The 18,611-nt window shown below is 45.0% G+C and overlaps 1 long non-coding RNA gene across 3 annotated transcripts; it reads left to right on the plus strand.

The window, feature by feature from the left end:
- Positions 1-1,895: 1,895 nt before the first annotated feature.
- Positions 1,896-18,124, plus strand: LOC122553339 (uncharacterized). Of its 3 annotated transcripts, none has more exons than XR_015757742.1 (2): positions 1,896-2,504; positions 13,633-18,124. It is a non-coding gene; the product is annotated as an uncharacterized LOC122553339 (long non-coding RNA). The 3 variants fall into 3 exon arrangements; XR_015757743.1 differs by having other exon boundaries at positions 1,896-2,469; XR_015757744.1 differs by lacking the exon at positions 1,896-2,504 and adding an exon at positions 12,424-12,519.
- The last annotated feature ends 487 nt before the right edge of the window (positions 18,125-18,611 follow it).

The raw sequence follows: 18,611 nt of genomic DNA on the forward strand, positions 1-18,611 counted from the left end.
AAAAGCCTCATGCTTCCCACACTCCCCATGCTATTCACAATCTTATAAACTTCTATCAGGACACCCCTCAACCTCCTGCATTCCAGTCAAACCAAACCCAGTCTATCCAACCTTTCGTTATAGCTAAAATCCCCCATACCAGGCAACGAGCCTTCTCTATACATTCTCCAAAGTATCCACATCCTTCTGGTAGTGTGATGATCAGAATTATACACAATATTCCAAGTGCGGCCTGACTAAAGTTCTATAGAGCTGCAGCATGACTTGTCTATCCTTATACTCAATGCCCCTTCCAATGAAAGCAAGTTTGCCATCTGCCTTTTTTACTCCCTTATCTCCTGGCGCTGTTACCTTCAGTGATCTGTGCATCTGCACACACAGATCCTCTGTACATTAATACTCCTAAATTCTGCCATTCACTGTATAATTTCCACTTGGACTTGACCTTCCAAAATGCATCACCTCACATTTGTCCAGATTAACCATCATCTACTATTTTTCTACCCATGGGAATGAGTCAGAGTGAAAGTAAGTGTGAAATAGAGAATCAGAGTGAGAGACAGAAAAAGCCAAAGAGAGGGAGAGTGAAAGGGTGAGAGGAAAGATAGAGTGAAAGAGTGAAAATAAGTCAGAGTGAAAATGAACTGGAGAGAGTAATAGTGGTGCTGGAAGAGCACAGCAGTTCAGGCAGCATCCGAGGAGCAGTAAAATTGACGTTTTGGGCAAAAGCCCTTCGTCAGGAATTCCTGATGAAGGGCTTTTGCCCGAAACGTCGATTTTCCTGCTCCTCGGATGCTGCCTGAACTGCTGTGCTCTTCCAGCACACTAATCAAAAATCGGTTTCCAGCATCTGCAGTCATTGTTTTTACCCTGGAGAGAAGAATAACAGAGGGAAAGTGATAGAGTGGTGGAGTGGTATAGAAGGGACAGAGAGAGGGGAAGTGAATGTGAGGTAAGTAGTGAGAGAGTTATGAAAGATGGAGGAGACGGAGTGAGAGAGTGATGGATGGGAGGGACAGACAGTGTGGGAGGGAGGGACTAAGTGTGGGAGGGATGGATGGAGGGAATGAGTGAGTGCAAGATGGAGGGAGACAGTGTGGGAAGGATAGAGGAGGAAGGAGAGTGTGATGGGGAGAGAGTGCGCAATGGAAGGAGACAGTGTGTGTGATGGGGAGAGGGAGAGGGTGTGCATTAAAGGTAAGGAGAGGAAATGGGATGGAGAGTGAGAGAGAGTGTGTGATGGAGTGGGAGAGAAAGAGTTTGATGGAGGGGGACAGTGCGAGATGGGGTGGGAGAGAGAGTGTGATGGAGGGAGAGAGACTGTGAGATGGGGGAAGGAGGGAGAGAGAGTGATGAAGTGAGAGAGTGTGATGAAGGGAGAGAAAGTGATGGAAGGGGAGAGAGTGTGTGTTGGGGGAGGGAGAGGGAAGGAGAGAGAGTGTGATGGAGGGAGAGAGAGCGTGAGATGGGGGAAAGAGAGGGAGACTGTGTGATGGAGGGGGAGAGAGTGTGTGCTGGGGTAGAGAGTGTGTGTGATTGAGAGGGAGAGAGTGTGTGATAGAGGGAAAGAGAGTGTGTGACAGAGGAGAGTGTGTGTGATGGAGGGAGAGACTGTGTGTGATGGAGGGGGAGAGTGTGATGGAGGGAGAGTGTGATGGAGGGAGAGAGTGATGGTGGGAGAGTGTGAGATGGGGAAGGAGAGAGAGTGTGTGATGGAGGGAGAGTGTGATGGAGGGAGAGAGTATGATGGAGGGGAAGAGAGTGTGAGATGGAGGGAGAGAGAGTATGATGGAGGGGAAGAGACAATGTGATGGAGGGAGCGAGCAGGCCGCTGGTTGTCCGGGCGGGGTGAGGTGAGGGTTGAGCTGAGGAGCAATGTGAGTATAATCCTCAGTCGGAGGGTGAGGAATCCGGCTCCTCTGGGGCTTCTGCAGTTTTTGTTTCTCTCTCTGTCTGTGTCTGTCCCTCTCTTTCTCGGAGTCATTGTCTCTCTCCCTCAGTCTCTTTGCCTTTCTCTCTCTCTCTCTCTGGCTGTGCCTCTCTCCTTCTCCCTGCCCCACAGACTGGGTTCCGGGCAATGCCCAGCCTGAGGAAGGTGGTAGTGCCTGGGGAAGCTCGGTGCTGTGTAGAGGGAGAGTCCGGGGGGAGAGGGAGCTGCGTGTTTGCGAGCGGACTCAGTGAGTGAGGGCAGCGCCGGCTGTAAACCGTGCACACAGCAAGCTGCTCCCGGCTCACTCCAACCACAACTTCCATTTGAGCAGCGCCCACTTCCTCCCCTCAGCTCCGGCCAAAGTTCGCCGATTCTCCAGGAGCAGCTCTCAGAGACGAGGGCCGAAGATGACAGCGGTCTGCCGGGGAAGATGAGCGGATTTTCCAACGAGGTGCTTTGGAAACGGGCTGCTAACTCCTGCAGCTGATCCGAGGGGCCGGGCTCTGAGCTGCTGAAACCTGTGAATTCCTCAGCCTCTGGTAACTTGCTCTTTACCCACTCTCAGGTCAATACGGTGAGGACTGGTTTCACTCCTAGAGTCTCTGTGTGAGTGTGTGCGCTTCCAGTGTGTCTCTGCTGTTTTCACTGGACTCTCTCTGACTGCTGACAATGCCTCCTGTTGAGGGGAGTAGCCCCTACAAACACAGAGCCCCTACCTACACTGTGCCCACTGTAGACACTGGATCCTGGGCTGTGCCTACTGTCCCCTGGTACCATGCAGTGATATGGTGGTCATGTCCATAGCCGCTAGTCTCCCGATGGAGTTTGGGTTCAAATTCCACTGTAGTAGAGATGGTGGGATTTAAACTCAATTTTTAAATAGCTGGCCAGGTGGTGCCCAATAGTCTTGTTGAATCACAAATAGTTAGTTTGCAGGTGCAGTAGGTACTTAAGGCAGATGGGCAAAAGTGAGGACTGCAGATGCTGGAAATCAGAGTCCATATTAGAGTGGTGCTGGAAAAGCACAGCAGGTCAGGTAACATCCAAGGAGCAGGAAAATCAACGTTTCAGGCAAAAGCCCTTCGTCAGGCAAATGCAATATTGTCCTTCATTGCGCGAGGTAGATTATGTTGCAGCTGTACAGGGTGCTGGTGAGGGCACACCTGGGTTACTGTGTACAGTTTTGGTCTCCTTCCTTGAGAAAGGATGTACTGGCACTGGAGGGGGTGCAGAGGAGGTTCACTAGGTTGGTTCCAGAGTTGAGGGGATTGCCTTATGAGGAGAGATTGTGTAGACTGGGACTAAATCTATTGGAATTTAGAAGAATGAGAGGGAATCTTATAGGAATGTATAAAATTATGAAGGGAATAGATAAGATAGAAGCAGGGAAGTTATTTCCACTGGCCGGTGAAACTAGAACGAGGGAGCATAGCCCAAAATCAGGGGGAGCAGATTTCAGACTGAGTTGAGGAGGAACTTCTTCACCCAGAGAGTTGGGAATCTGTGGAATTCCCTGCCCAGGGAAGCAGTTGAGGCTACCTCATTGAATGTTTTAAGGCAAAGATAAATTTTTGCACAGTAATGGAATTAAGGGTATGGTGAGTGGGCGGGTAAGTGGAGCTGAGTCCATGAAAAGATCAGTCATGATCTTATTGAATGGTGGAGCAGGCTTGATGGGCCAGACGGCCTACTCCTGCTCCTAGCTCTTATGGTCTTAACCAAAAAAAACCCATCTGGGTCATTAAAGTCGTTTAGGGAAGGAAACTGCCATCCCTACCTGGTCTGCTTTACATGTGACTCCAGACCCACAGCAATGTGGTTGACTCTTAGCTGCCCTCTGGGCAATTATGGATGGGCAATAAATGCTGGGTCTAGCCAGAGACGCCCACAATCCTGTGAGCAAATTATAAAAAAAAGCACTTTCGCTGTGGCCTAACCAATGCTTAATATAATTTCAGCATAACCTCCCAACTCAAACTCTATGCCTCAGCGAATAAAGTTGAAATCACACAACTCCAGGTTCTAGTCCAACAGGTTTATTTGGAAGTATAAACTTTCGGAATACTGCTCCTTCATCACCTGAACTTTGTCCGCCCCTGTCCAATACCAGCTCCTCAAAATCAGTGAATATATGCAAACCAGACAGTTAGGTATAGGCCTGTAGCTTTCAAAGGTGTGAGGGCTACAGCAGCGAATGAGCAAGTCAGGGAGAAAATTGAGTGATATTCTGGTCTTCATGATAGTAGGGTTTTGTGATTAGAATCTGGATTAGTGGTGCTGGAAGAGCACAGCAGTTCAGGCAGCATCCAAGGAGCTTCGAAGTCGACGTTTTGGGCAAAAGCCCTTCATCAGGAATAAAGGCAGTGAGCCTGGAGCGTGGAGAGATAAGCTAGGGGAGGGTGGGGGTGGGGAGAAAGTAGCATAGAGTACAATGGGTGAGTGGGGGAGGGGATGAAGGTGATAGGTCAGAGGGGAGAGGGTGGACTGGATAGGTGGAAAAGAAGATAGGCAGGTAGGACAAGTCATGGGGACAGTGCTGAGCTGGAAGTTTAGAACTAGGGTGAGGTGGGGGAAGGGGAAATGAGGAAACTGTTGAAGTCCACATTGATGCCCTGGGGTTGAAGTGTTCCGAGGCAGAAGATGAGGCGTTCTTCCTCCAGGCGTCTGGTGGTGAGAGAGCGGCAGTGAGACCTGCCTATCTCCTTTTCCATCTATCCACTCCACCCTCGCCTCCCTGACCTATCACCTTCATCCCCTCCCCCACTCACCCATTGTACTCTATGCTACTTTCTCCCCACCCCCACCCTCCTCTAGCTTATCTCTCCACGCTCCAGGCTCACTGCCTTTATTCCTGATGAAGGGCTTTTGCCTGAAACGTCAATTTCAAAGCCCCTTGGATGCTGCCTGAACTGCTGTGCTCTTCCAGCACCACTAATCCAGAATCTGGTTTCCAGCATCTGCAGTCATTGTTTTTATCTTTTGTGATTAGAAACCCACATAACAGTCAAAGCTGTGCACTCCCTCATTTAGCCTCAGATTATTCTAGGGAGAAGGGTGGGTTTAGTGGAACAGAGTTTGGAGTGGGGACCAGAAACAGTGGTATCAGTCCTCCCCATATTTAATTGGAAAATAAATTCTATTCATCCTGTCCTGGATGTTGGATAAGTTAGTAACAGAGGAGGGATTGAGAGAGGTGATGGTCATGTTGGAGGGTTGTCAGCTTTAAATGTATGAACTAATGCTGTGCTTTTAGACAATGTTACTAAGGGCAGCGTGGAGGTGGTAAATAGGGGGCCTAAGGATAGAGTCTTCGGGACACCAGAGGCAATGGAGCTGGGGCAGGAAGGGAAGAGAGTGTAAGCTCGTCTGGCTGTGATAGATGCACCATAATGGACCCAGGTGGAAGCAGTCTAATCCAGCCGAACGAGAGTGGAGAGATGTTGAGGCAGGATGGTGTGGTTCACTGTGTCAAAGGCTTCAGACAGGTCAGGAAGTTTTTCTTTTATTCATTTGTGGGATGTGGGTGTCACTGGCTGGGCCCAGTATTTATTACCCATCCCTAGTTGCCCCTTGAGAAGGTGGGGGGTGAGCTGCCTTCTTGAACTGCTGCAGTCCATGTGCTGTAGGTCCAGGATTTTGACCCAGTGACACTGAAGGAACGGTGATATATTTCTAAATCAGGATGTGAGTAGCTTGGAGGGGAATGTGAAAGTGGTGGTTTTCTGCTGACTTTGTCTATTTAGATGATTTGATTTATTGTTGTCACATGTACCTAAGTACAGTGAAAAGCTTTGTTTGCAAGCATTACAGGCAGATCATAGCAAACAAGGACATACAGATCATAGGGTGCTTAGACCGATGGAGGCATACAGAAGTGGAAATGGTCCTGGGTTTGGAAGGTGCTATATGAGGATCTTTGGTGAATTTCTGCAGTGCGTCTTGTAGATGGTACACACTGCTGCTACTGAGCGTCGGTGGTGGAGGGGGTGGATGCTGAGAAATAGTGAGTGGGAAGTTTACCTTCCTCACAATCACAGAGGATGTTATTTTGGACTTTGTTTTCGGTTCTGTGACAGGAACAGAAACCTGATTGACTCAAACACGGAGTTCCAGGAAGAATGGGCAAGGATTTTGGGAGGCAAGTTTATTTTTAATTCATTCACAGGATGTGAACATGATTGGTTAGGATCTGGAATTAATAATCTAACGATAACTGTGTAACCAATATTCCATTGTCAGAGAAACCCTTCAGGTTCACTCATGTCCTCTAGGGAAATAAATCTGCTGTCCTTACCTGGTCTGGCCAACATGTTGTTAGAGTCGTAGAGTCATACAACATGGAAACAGACCCTTCAGTCCAACTCAATGCTGATCTGGTTTCCCAAACTGAACTAGTCTCATTTTCCAGCATTTGCCCCATATCCCTTTGAACCTTCCTATTCATGTAGCTGTCCAAATATCTTTTAACTGTACCTATACCTATTACTTTTTCTGGCAGCTCATTCCATTTACATATCACCCTCTGTATGAAAAGGTAACCCCTTTTAAAACTTCCCTGTCTCAAACCTAAGCCCTTTGGTTTTGAACTCCCCAACCCTAAGGACAGGACCTTTGCTATTCACCTTATCTATGGCCCTCATCATTTATAAACCTCTATAACCCCTCAACTTCTTACGCTTTAGGGAAAAATGTCCCAGCTTCTCCTTTTAACTCAAACCCTCCTCTCCCTGTAACATTCTTCTAGATTTTTGCAGTACCCTTTCCAATGTAATAATATTCTTCCTATAACCGGTGACCAGAACTGTACACACTACCCCAAATGTGGCCTCACCAATGTCCTGTACAGCTGCAACATGGTGTACCAACTCTTACACTCAATGGTCTAACCAATGAAGGCATGCATGCTAAACATCTTCTTCACCACCAGGTCTACTTGTGACACCACTTTCAAGGAACTATATACCCGAGTCTCTAAGTCTCTCTGCTCAACAACACCCCACAGGGCCCTACCACTAAGTGTATACGTCCTGCCTTGATTTTCCTTACCAAAATGCAACACCTCATATTTATCTAAATTCAACCCCATCTGCCAATCCTCAGTCCATTTGTCCATCTGATCAAGATCCTGTTGTAATCTGACATAACCTTCTTCACTATACCACCAATTTTGGTGTTATCTGCAAAAGTATGAACCATGCTTCCCACATTCTAATCCAAATCATTCATAAAAATTACAAACAAAAGTAGACCCAGTACCGATCCCTATAGGACACCATTGGTCAAAGACTTCAGCTTAAAAACAACCATCAACCATCTCCTTCAGTCTCCTACTATCAAGCCAACTTTGTATCCAATTAGTTTGCTCTCCCTGGATCCCATGTGATCTATCTTCACTAACCAGTTTACCATGCGGATCCCTGTCAGTGGCCTTGCTAAAGTCCACATGGACAACATCTACCGCCCTACCCTCATCAGCCTTCTTGGTCACATCCTCAAAAGGCTGAATCAGATTGTGAGACATGATTTCCCACACATAACACGATGCTGACTATCCCTAATCATTCCTTGACTTTCCAAATGCCTCTCTCAGCATGTTCTTCAACAACCCACCCGCCATTCAAACTCATTGGTCTATAGTTCCCTGGCTTTTCCTTCCAGCCTTTCTGAAGAAAAGACACAACATTAGTAACCCACTTGTCTTATGGCACCTCACCCATGGCTGCAGATGATATAACTATTTCTACTAGGGGCCTCACAATTTCTTCCCTAACTTCCCACAATGTCCTAGGATACACCTGATCAGGTCCTGGGGATTTATGTACTTCTATGCTTTTTAAGACCTCCAGCACCTTCTCTTCTGTAATGTGGACTGTTTCCAAGACATCACTATTTATTTCCCCAAGTTGTCTAGCTTCCATGTCTTCCTCCACTGTAAATACTGACAGAAATATTCATTAAGTATCTCACCCATCTATACATGAGTGGTTCCACACATAGATGACCTCATTGATATTTAAGAGGCCCTATTCTCTGCCTAGGTACACTTTTGCCTTTAATATACTTATAGAATATCTTTGGATTCTCTTCAACCTTATCTGTTAAAGCTTTCTCATGTCCCCCTTTTGCCCTCCAAATCTCCTCTTTAAGTATGCCCCTACTCTCCATAGAAGGATTCACCTGATCCCAGTTGTCTATATCTTACATATGCCTCCTTTTGTTTACAAGAGCCTCAATATCTTTAGTCATCCACTGTTCCCTTCTCCTATCAGCCTTGTACTTCACACTAACAGGAATATACTGCCCCAGAAGTCTCATTATCTCGCATTTGAAAGCCTCCCACTTGCCAGGTGTCCTTTTAGCTGTGAACAGCCTTCCCCAATCAACTTTTGGAAGTTCCTGTCTAATAACTTCAAAACTGGCCTTGCTCCAATAACTTTATCTTTTAACTATCCTTTTCCATAACCTCAATGTGGTTGACTCTTAATTGCCTTCTGGGTAATTAGGGATGGGCAATAAATGTTGGCTTAGCCAGTGACACCCGCATCCTATGAAACGTAGCTTGGAGTTGGGAATGGTAGATTTCAAGTTCAGTAGATTGAAGGGATGATATTTTGAGGACTATGAGCTTCGAATTAGAAGTGTATTGTGGATTTATGAACTACAAATGCAGGAGATGGGTACAACATGGTTTGTGTTTGACTGGATTAGAGATAAAAGGATGAGAAGTGAAGGGGGTCCTTTGTGCTTCTGAACAAAAGGTGAGTGTAGCTGCGTGGACTGCACCGGAACTAGACCCAATGGAATGGAAACTGACAGAACTGCAGATGCTGGAAACCAAACAAAAACAGAAATTGCTGCAAAAGCCCAGCAGGTCTGGCAGCATCTGTTGAGAGAAGTCAGAGTTAGCGTTTCGAGTCTGGATGTGACTCTTCTTCAGAACAGAGAGAGGTAGAAATGTGATAGGTTACAGACAAAGACCCGAGAAGTAGCAGGCTATGACCATCTCCAATAAAAGAGAATCTAACCATTGTTCCTTGACATTCAATGGTGTTATCATTATTAAATCCCCCACTATCAACTTCCTGGGGGTTACCATTGACTAGAAACTAGGCTCATCATGTGAATAGAGTGGTTATAAGAGCAGGTCAGAGGCTAGGAATACTACAGCGAGCAACTCACCTCCTGACTCCCCAAAGCCTGTCCATCATCTACAAGGCAAAAGTCAGGAGTCTGATGGAATACAACCCACTTGCCCTGGATGGGTGCAGCTCCAACAACACTCAAGAAGCTTGACACCATCCAGGACAAAGCAGCCCACTCAATTGGCACCACATCCACAAGCATCCACTCCCTCCACCGCCAATGCTCAGTAGCAGCAGTGTGTACCATCTACAAGATGCACTGCAGAAATTCACCAAGGTTCTTCAGATAGCACCTTCCAAACCCACGACCACTTCCATTTAGAAGGACAAGGGCAGCAGACACATGGAACATCGCCCCCTGTAACTTCCCTTGTAAGCCACTAACAATCCAGACTCGGAAATATATCGCCGTTCCTTCACTGACGCTGGGTCACCATCCTGGAATTCCCTCCCTCATGTTACCCACTACATGTGGACTGCAGCAGATTAAGAGGCAGCTCTCCATCACCTTCGTAAGGGCATTGAGGGATGGCAATAATAGTGGCCCAGTCCGCGATATGCATGTCCCATGAGTGAATAAGAGGAAAATGCTGTTAGAAGTTGGGAAAGGAGAGGAGGAATAAAAGGGAAGCTGTGGAATTGGGCAGAAAAATCACAGCAGGACCTTGATCAGCTGGGGAAGTGGGCCAAGAAATGGCAAATGGAGTTTAATATAGATATGTGTGAGGTCTTGTATTTTGGAAAGTCAAATCAAGGTAGGAGTTTCATGGTGAATGATAGGGCCTTAAGGAGTGTAGTGGAACAGAGGGACCTTGGAGTTCAGGTTCACAGTACTCTGAAAGACAGGGCCGTGAAGAAGGCTTTTGACACACTGACCTTCATCAGTCAGAGCATTCAGTATAAAAGTTATGTTGCAGTTATACAAGACATGGGTTAGGCCACATTTGGAGTATTGTGTTCAGCTTTGATCACCTTGTTATAGGAAGGATGTTATTAAACTGGAAAGAGTGCAGAAGAAATTTGCCAGGACTCAATGGTCTGAGTTATAGGGAGAGGTTGGACAAGCTAGGACATTTTTCTTTCGAGTACAGGAGACTGAGGGAGGACTTTATAGAAGTTATAAGATCATGAGAGGCATGGATAGGATGAATGCACTCAGTCTTTTCCCCCAGGGTTGAGGAATCGAGTACTAGAGGCCATCAGTTTAAGGTTAGAGGGGAAAGAATAAAAGGGAACCTGAGGGGCAAATCTTTTACACAGAGGGTGGTATGCATATGGAATGGGTTGTCAGTGGAGTTGTAGAGTCATAGAGATGTACAGCACGGAAAAAAGACCCTTCGGTCCAACCCGTCCATGCTGACCAGCAATTCCAACCCAATCTAGTCCCACTTGCCAGCACCTGGCACATATCCCTCCAAACTCTTTCTATTCATATACCCATCCAGATGCCTTTTAAATATTGCAATTTTATTAGCCTCCACCACTTCCTCTGGCAGCTCATTCCATACTCATACCACCCTCTGTGTGAAAAAGTTGCCTCTTTTATATCTTTCCTCTCTCACCCTAAACCTATGCCCTCTAGTTCTTTGTCTATTTATACCTCTCATGATTTTGTAAACCTCTATAAGGTCATCCCTCAGCCTCCGACGCTCCAGGGAAAACAGCCCCAGCCTATTCAACCTCTCCCTATATCTCAAATCCTCCAACCCTGGCAACATCCTTGGGAATCTTTTCTGAATCCTTTCAAGATTCACAACATCTTTCCGATAGGAAGGAGACCAGAATTGCACGCAATATTCCAACAGTGGCCTAACCAATGTCCTGTACAGCTGCAACATGACCTCCCAACTCCTGTACTTAATGCTCTGACCAGTAAAGGAAGCATACCAAACGCCTTCTTCACTATCATATCCACCTGCGATTCCGATTTCAGGGAGCTATGAACCTGCACTCCAAGGTCTCGTTGTTCAGTGACACACCCTAGGACCTGACCATTCAGTGCATAAGTCTTGCTAAGCTTTGCTTTCCCAAAATACAGCACCTCACATTTATCTAAGTTAAACTCCATCAGCCACTTCTCAGCCCATTGGCCCATCTGATCGAGATCTCATTGTAATCTGAGGTAATCTTCTTCACTGTCCGCTACACCTCCAATTTTGGTGTCATCTGCAAACTTACTAACTGTAACTCTTTCGCTCACATCCAAATCATTTATATAAATGATGAAAAGTAGTAGACCCAGCACCGATCCTTGTGGCACTCCACTGGTCAGAGGCCTCCAGTCTGAAAAACAACCCTCCACCACCACCCTCTGTCTTCTACCTTTGAGCCAGTTCTGTATCCAAATGGTGAGTTCTCTCTGTATTCCATGAGATCTAACCTTGCTAATCAGACTCCCATGGGGAACCTTGTCAAACACCTTACTGAAGTCCATAAGGATCACATCTACTGCTCTGCCCTCATCAATCCTCTTTGTTACTTCTTCAAAAAATTCAATCAAGTTTGTGAGAAATGATTTCCCACGCACAAAGTCATGTTTACTATCCCTAATCAGTCCTTGCCTTTCCAAATACATGTACATCCTGTCCCTCAGGATTCCCTCCAACAACTTGTCCACCTAACCCACATATCTTTTGACTGTGAGAGAAAGCGTATGGAGGGGCCTGTGTCCACATTGAGAAACAGTATTATGCACCACTTGCCCCCTCAACAAGCTCAATTTTACCCCTCTGTCATGCTGCAGATCCCAGAGGCACTGTCATTGATAATTCCATAACTGTGTCTGAAGGTGCAGTCACATATCTCCCCCACCCGCCAGAACTCTAGGGCATATGTTTAAGGTGAGAGGGAAAAGATTTAAATGGGATCTAAGGGGGAAGTCTTTCACGTAGAGGGTGGTGCATATGTGGAATGAGCTGCCAGAGGAAATGATGGAGGCTGATACAATTACAGCATTTAAAAGGCATCTGGATGAGTATATGAATAGGAAGGGTTTAGAGGGATATGGGCCAGGAGTTGGCAAATGGGACTAGACTAATTTCGAATATCTGGTCAGCATGGACGAGTTGGACCTACAGTAAATCTCTATGACTCTATGATGCTCACAAAGTAGACATTGAGCTGTTACACCATACACCAGGGTGAAGTGAAAGAGTCCATCAGCCAGATCACCCCATGACCCTTTCTCCTTCAGCTCAGTTCAGCCTCCTCTCAGTAACACCATCTGCTGATGGGAGTCTTCTGTTCTTACACGCAGCCCTGTCCAATCCAATCCGAGAGTTGTTTCTCGTCCTTGCTACTTACAGTTCACGCTGCAAGGTCACCCCATGAAAGCACAAACTGCAATCTTCCTTGGAAATCTGGCTTCCTTAAATTACAACGGAATCTTTTTGAAAGCACCTAGGCTCATAACACAAGGTTAATCCTAGACTTCACAGAGCCATTGAGGTACGTGGGTTTTAATCACTTCAAACCTTTTCACAGAAACGAGAGCAGTAAAAATGTGAAACATTTGTCCAGACGAAGTTAGACCTGAAGACATAGGAGGCCATTCAACCCATTGATCCAGGCTGGTAAAGCACATAAAAATGGAACCCAAATGGAGAACAGAGTCCACAGTAAGAAATTGTTGGACTCAATGTTGAGCCCTGAAGGCTGTAAATTGTCTGATTGGAAGATGAGATATTGCTTCTTTAGCTTGTATTGAGTCTTACTGCATCAAGCTGTAGACAGAAACTGTGGCCTGATGGTAGTTTGGAAAGTTGTGCAGAATGTGAGTGGTACCATAGAAATGCAGGTCATTCTGTCTAATTGAAGCCCTAAAAATGAGCCTGGAGGAATTTTGAAATGAACACCTTGATGAGACAGGAGAGAAGAAATGAATGGTGATGGTATTTTTCTCAGATTTGTGGAAGAAGGCTGAAAGAAGGAACAAATTACTGCAGATGCTGGAATCAGGTTTGAAAACAACAAATGCTGGAGATCATAGCGGGTCGGACAGCATCCACAGAGAGAGAGCAAGCTACTGTTTTGAGTCGAGATGACTCTAGATTCTAAACGTTAGCTTACTGTCCGTCGATGCTGTCTGACCCGCTGTGATCTCCTGCATTTGTTGTTTTCAAACCTGATTCCACTTCTGAAGAAGAGTCATACCTCGGACTCAAAACATTCTCTCTCTCTCTCTTTCTCTCCCTCTCTCCCCACTGTCTGACCTGCTGAATTTCTTCAGCCCTTCCTGTTTCTATTCAAGATTTCCAGCACCAACAATATTTTGCATTTATAAACCTTCTTGCATCCTCATTGTCTGATTCAGGGGAGGTCATGCTGCAGTGCCAGTTTCTAAAAGAGAGTTTTCCATTAATTCCTTTTCCTAATTCTTTTGCCATAATCCTGCAAATGTTTCCTTTCCAAATATTTATCGAATTCCTGGTTTGAAAGTTTCTGTTTAATTAGCTTCCACTGCCCTTTCAGAAGGATCATAGCAACTTGCTACAAAAATATAATTTCACCTCACCTGTCATTGTTTCTTTAGCTTGTCACATTTGCTCTTTGATATTCCAGGTAGACCCGTCTCTCCGCCTCAGACCTTGCTGTGAAGATGGTAATAACTGCGGCCAATGAAGAGGACAACGCTTCGAATGAAGAAAAGGAGAGTAAGGAGGAGACCATTCTGGCCATTTTAGGCATCGTTGGGACTATCCTCAATCTTTTAGTCATCATCTTTGTGTACATTTACACAACGTTGTAATCAGGGCTGACCAAGCCAGGCAATAGATACTAACTGCAGTTGGGAGAGGCTCTTGATGGTGCTGTTAATGTAATAATAGTGTGCACAAGGCAAGTCCTGATGTTCTTGACTATTCAAAGAACTCAATTATCTTTACTTAAGATGCAATGTGAATGCGAGGACTGTGTTAGATAGAGAGCATCTATGTAGAAGACCATGTCAATTTGCCAGCAGGGATCAGCCTTTTCCTTAAGTCTAACATGCCAGGACACTGGTGCAATGAGGAAGAATAACTGATGTCAGGCTGGTAGTGTAATGATAGAGGAGGCCACCAGACAAAGGCTTCTGCAAGAAGCTCCAACCAAAATCACCAATGATGATCTTGTGGTATCTATCCTGAACAACACAGAACAGAGTTGGCTTTTTCTGTTCCTGTGCAATCCTCCAACTGACTGTCTTCAAATCTGGATTATGTCTGGATCAATTCTCTGCAGCTAACCTTGAAGGTTTTACATAAGAAGTGCAGAGGATTGCCCCAGGGAAGGAAGCGAAGAAATGGATAACCTGGATGCAAGCAAACAAGCAGGATGTTCACCCATTAAGATGGATATATCACAGACCCTGAGCACCACAATGAATTGTCTCACTTGTTATCTTTTCACAATTCAAACATGATTGGATTTGAGCAGTTTCTGAACACACAGCATTTCCTCTGACTTCATGAGCTTCCAACTTCATCATCCCGGTCTGGAACATTGATCTGTCTGATGGTCTCTCAGAGGATCCACTGACCAGAATGTCCACCATTGTCATTTTGCCAATTTCCTGCTCATTCAGTCAATGTCATGGAGCAGCCTCTCCTGCCCCCTGCCTTCCCCAACCTGTATAAACAACTCTTCTGTTCTACCACTGGACAGGCTCACGTGAACCCCTCCCCCCAAGGTGGATTGGGTCACATGGCTGGTTTAGATCATGTGGTCCTCTACCTCATCCAAAAAATGACTGACATGTGACTCCCAATTACAATTTAGGATGAAATGAAATGGAAGCACATTTTGTAAGGAACTCAATTTTCCCACTTTTAGAGCTTGTATTCTGTATGAAACATTCGCGCTATTGAAACAGGGATTTTGGTGAAACAAAGGATAATGTTTAAATTTTAATTATTCACTCGATAGGTCTTGGGACTTAAACCTATTTAATGTTAAACCATCTTCCTAACACCATTAGTGATATTTAACCTTGTTTTGAATGAATGGCCTTTTCCCTCAAAGATAAACATAATTTAAGGTTGCTTAACTGTCTGATAAAACAATCCAGTGGTTTTAACTATGATATATCAGAGTGATTACAGGACTTGCATTTATCCCAGTGCCTTAATCTTCATTAAAATGCCCTAGTATGTGTCAAGGGCCAAACACAGATGAAGACAGAGTTAGGTGAGATGACATACTCAAACAGCTAGGTCTCCTGTGGAGAGCTTCAAAACCAGGGGGATCAGTCATGAGAGGTGCTGGTAAAGCCCAAACATTCTGACATGTTTGCCTAATGCAAATTCAATTAACTTCAGCAGATCAACTAACTCCACAAAGATCAACGCACATGATGCACCAAGGCTCCTCAGACAGCGCCTTCTAAATCCCCGGCTACTTCCATCGAGAAGGACAAGGGCAGCAGATACATGGGAACACCACCCCCTGCATGTTCCCCTCCGAGCCACTCAGCATCCTGACTCGGAAATGTATCGCCGTTCCTTCAGTGTCACTGGGTCAGAATCCTGAAACTCTGTCCATGACTGGACTGTGGGTGAACCTGGACATGAACTGGACTCTGAATTTCAGGCCTCAGGCCTCTAACATAACAGTGCTCTCGCAAAGACTGAACTTTATGTTTATGTAACACTTTCAACCAGGAAAACATTAAAAAGCATTTTATGGAATCACAGAGTTGTTAAGATATAGGTGGATGTCATTCAGCCTATCATGGGCTCTCTGAATTAGACATTTAATTTATACTGTTGTTCTGCTGCCTTAGCTGTGGAACCCAGTCTATTCTTCTTTTACTGATTTCCTTTTGCAAGCCTCAGTTTCCCCTGCCTCCACCACACTGTCAGGCAGGGCATTCAGCCCAAGTGAATTTCTAGATGAAGAGTCACCTAGACTCTAAACATTAGCTTGCTCTCACTGCATGGATGCTGCCCGACCCGCTGTGATCTCCAGCATTTGTTGTTTTCAGTGATAAAATTACAATGAATTTGAATACAAGTACTTGTTGGCAGTGATTGTGTATTTAGTGTGTTATTTAACTGGTTTGTGTTAAACCCATCTGTGAACTGTTTGAAGAAATTGCTTTCTTATCTATTCTCCAGTTTAGATACTTTCCTGAATGGTTCACACAATTAAAAGGGACATTTCCCTCTGCTTTTTCTCCATCATCAATAGCTTGGCATTTCTAGCTCAATCACTGGTAGCTCACTGTGTGAAAGACAATGTTTCTCACCACATCATTTTTGCTTCATTTGAAAACTAAATCAGTGTTGTCTCGTTTTCGTGAATGGGAACAATTTGTCCCTATTTACTCTGTCCGGGCCACTCATGACTTTATGAAGATTATGATCAGACAGAAATGACACAGCATGGGAGAGGGAGATGAATGATAGTTTGGTTAGAGAGAGAGAGATTTGAAGGAATACCATAGGACATTTAGAGAGGTTCAGAGAAGAGATTTCAGACCTTAGGGCCCAGGCAGATAAAGGCCAAGCCACTGATGGTGGAGGAAAGGCAATGGGAAATATTGCTTTTCATTATGTGCATGATTCATAAAGATATCTAAACTTGAAGATAAATAAGAAAGTAATTTCTTCAGTTCAAAGAGGGCTTTAACATAAACCAGTTAACAAACACACTCAATATACAACCACTGCAATCAAGTACTCAAATTCAAATTCATTTCCATTTTATTAGGGGCTACAGGTTCCAGGAATGAGTAACTTGGCTCTATGAGGATAGATTGAAGACATTGGGACTGTTCCCCCTGGAGAGAGGAAGCTGAGAGGAGATTGATAGAAATTTACAAGATCATTGAGTGGCCTGGAGGGAGAAGCTGTCCCAACTTGTAAAGGAGGAAGGAGTGAGAGGGCGTACATTTAAAGTGATGTGGAACTGAAGCAAGGGTGATATGAGCAAAAAAAACGTTTTCCCGTAGTGAGTTGTTAGGGTTCGGAATGTACTGCCTGGAAATGTAGTCAAAGTCAGACATCACACAACACCAGGCTATAGTCCAGCAGGCCTTTTTGATATCACAAGCTTTCGGAGTGCTGCTCCTTCATCAGGTCCTGAGGAAGGGTCTCTGGACCTGAAATGTTAACTTTGATTTCTCTTCACAGATGCTGCCAGACAGACCTGCTGAGCTTTTCCAGCAACTTCTGTTTTTGTTTCTGTTGGGCTATAACCTGGTGTCGTGTGACTTCTGACTTCATACACTCTGAGGAACAGCCTTGCAAGTTTGTTCTGCTGTAGTGGGTGAAGATTACCGACACTTCTGACTTTGTGCACCCAGTCCAACACCGGCAACTCTACATCATGGAGGCAGGTTGGAGGCAGGTTCTGCTGAGGCATTCCTGACGGGCATTGGATGGTTATTTGGATAGAAACGGTCTGCAGGGATATAGTGAAAAGGCAGGAGATTGGCATGAAGAGATAGAACAGACACAACAGGGCCAAATGGTCTCATTTTGCACTGTAGTAATCCTCTGTGATTCTTTGAATTCTGAAAGTCTGGGGACCACAGACTTATGGGGCCTGTACAGAACTCTCATTGGGGTCCGCAAAATAACATACACTGAACAGGGCTGTTTCTAACGGCTGGGCAGGCTGATCCAAGTTTGGTACAAGCCTGGATTCTGAAATGGATATACAGCCATACGTTAGGCAGAGCAGAGTGAGCTGCCTGCACCATCTCCCAGAGGAGGCTGCACATAAAATTCTGAGATTAACAGGGACATTGTTGTGGTAATGGTCAAGTAAACGTCAATTACTGAACACCCTGATTACTTATAAATACCAAGCACTTATCATGTGTAGTGTTTTTCATACTTTGAGTATTTTAAATTCCTATAATGTAGATGGGGGTTTGTAATTCACTCCTAATCAGGCCCATCAAGCAAAGGAATTTCAGAACCATTGACTTTTGTAACCCTGTGCGGTAATCAGAGAAATTTGGAAAATGATAGGTCACAAGAAATGAAACATAACTGCTTGGAACCCAGATGTGTGGGAACTGGAATGTGTACCAGGGATGTCACTGACTTTGAGCTGGAGAAATCAATGCAAAAATAAACAGCATCTTTATGAAATACAAACTCCACTGGTTTGGGGGATTTAATTGTGACACACTCAGTAAACCACAGTTGTGTTAATCTTTCCATTGCAAATGTAAAGGCCTCCAGCTGATTGGAGACAATTACCCAGCTGACTGCACTCCCACAGCATTGACACAACATTCAACTCATCACTGAACAGGACGCAGTTTATAGCAACTTTCTCCGTCAGCTAATTATTACAAACAGCAGGGATCGGGAATTCAAATCCTTTTTCCTGCTGAACTCGAGACTGCGTGACAATTATTACCAAACAGGGAAGTTCTTATGTTTCTATAGCATCTTTTTGCTTTATTGAATAGAACAGGGATGGTAAGTGAGGACATCTCTGTTACCCAGCACAGCTTCCAGTTTCATGGGATCTGAAATAAAAATGCAAAATGTTGGTGAATCTCAGCAGCTGTAGAGAGAGGAGTCATAGCGGACTATTGAATG

The sequence above is a fragment of the Chiloscyllium plagiosum genome, unplaced genomic scaffold (assembly GCF_037043375.1).
Source record: "Chiloscyllium plagiosum isolate Xiang-an unplaced genomic scaffold, Cpla_swu_hap1 HiC_scaffold_8, whole genome shotgun sequence".
Classification (NCBI taxonomy): Eukaryota; Metazoa; Chordata; class Chondrichthyes; order Orectolobiformes; family Hemiscylliidae; genus Chiloscyllium; species Chiloscyllium plagiosum.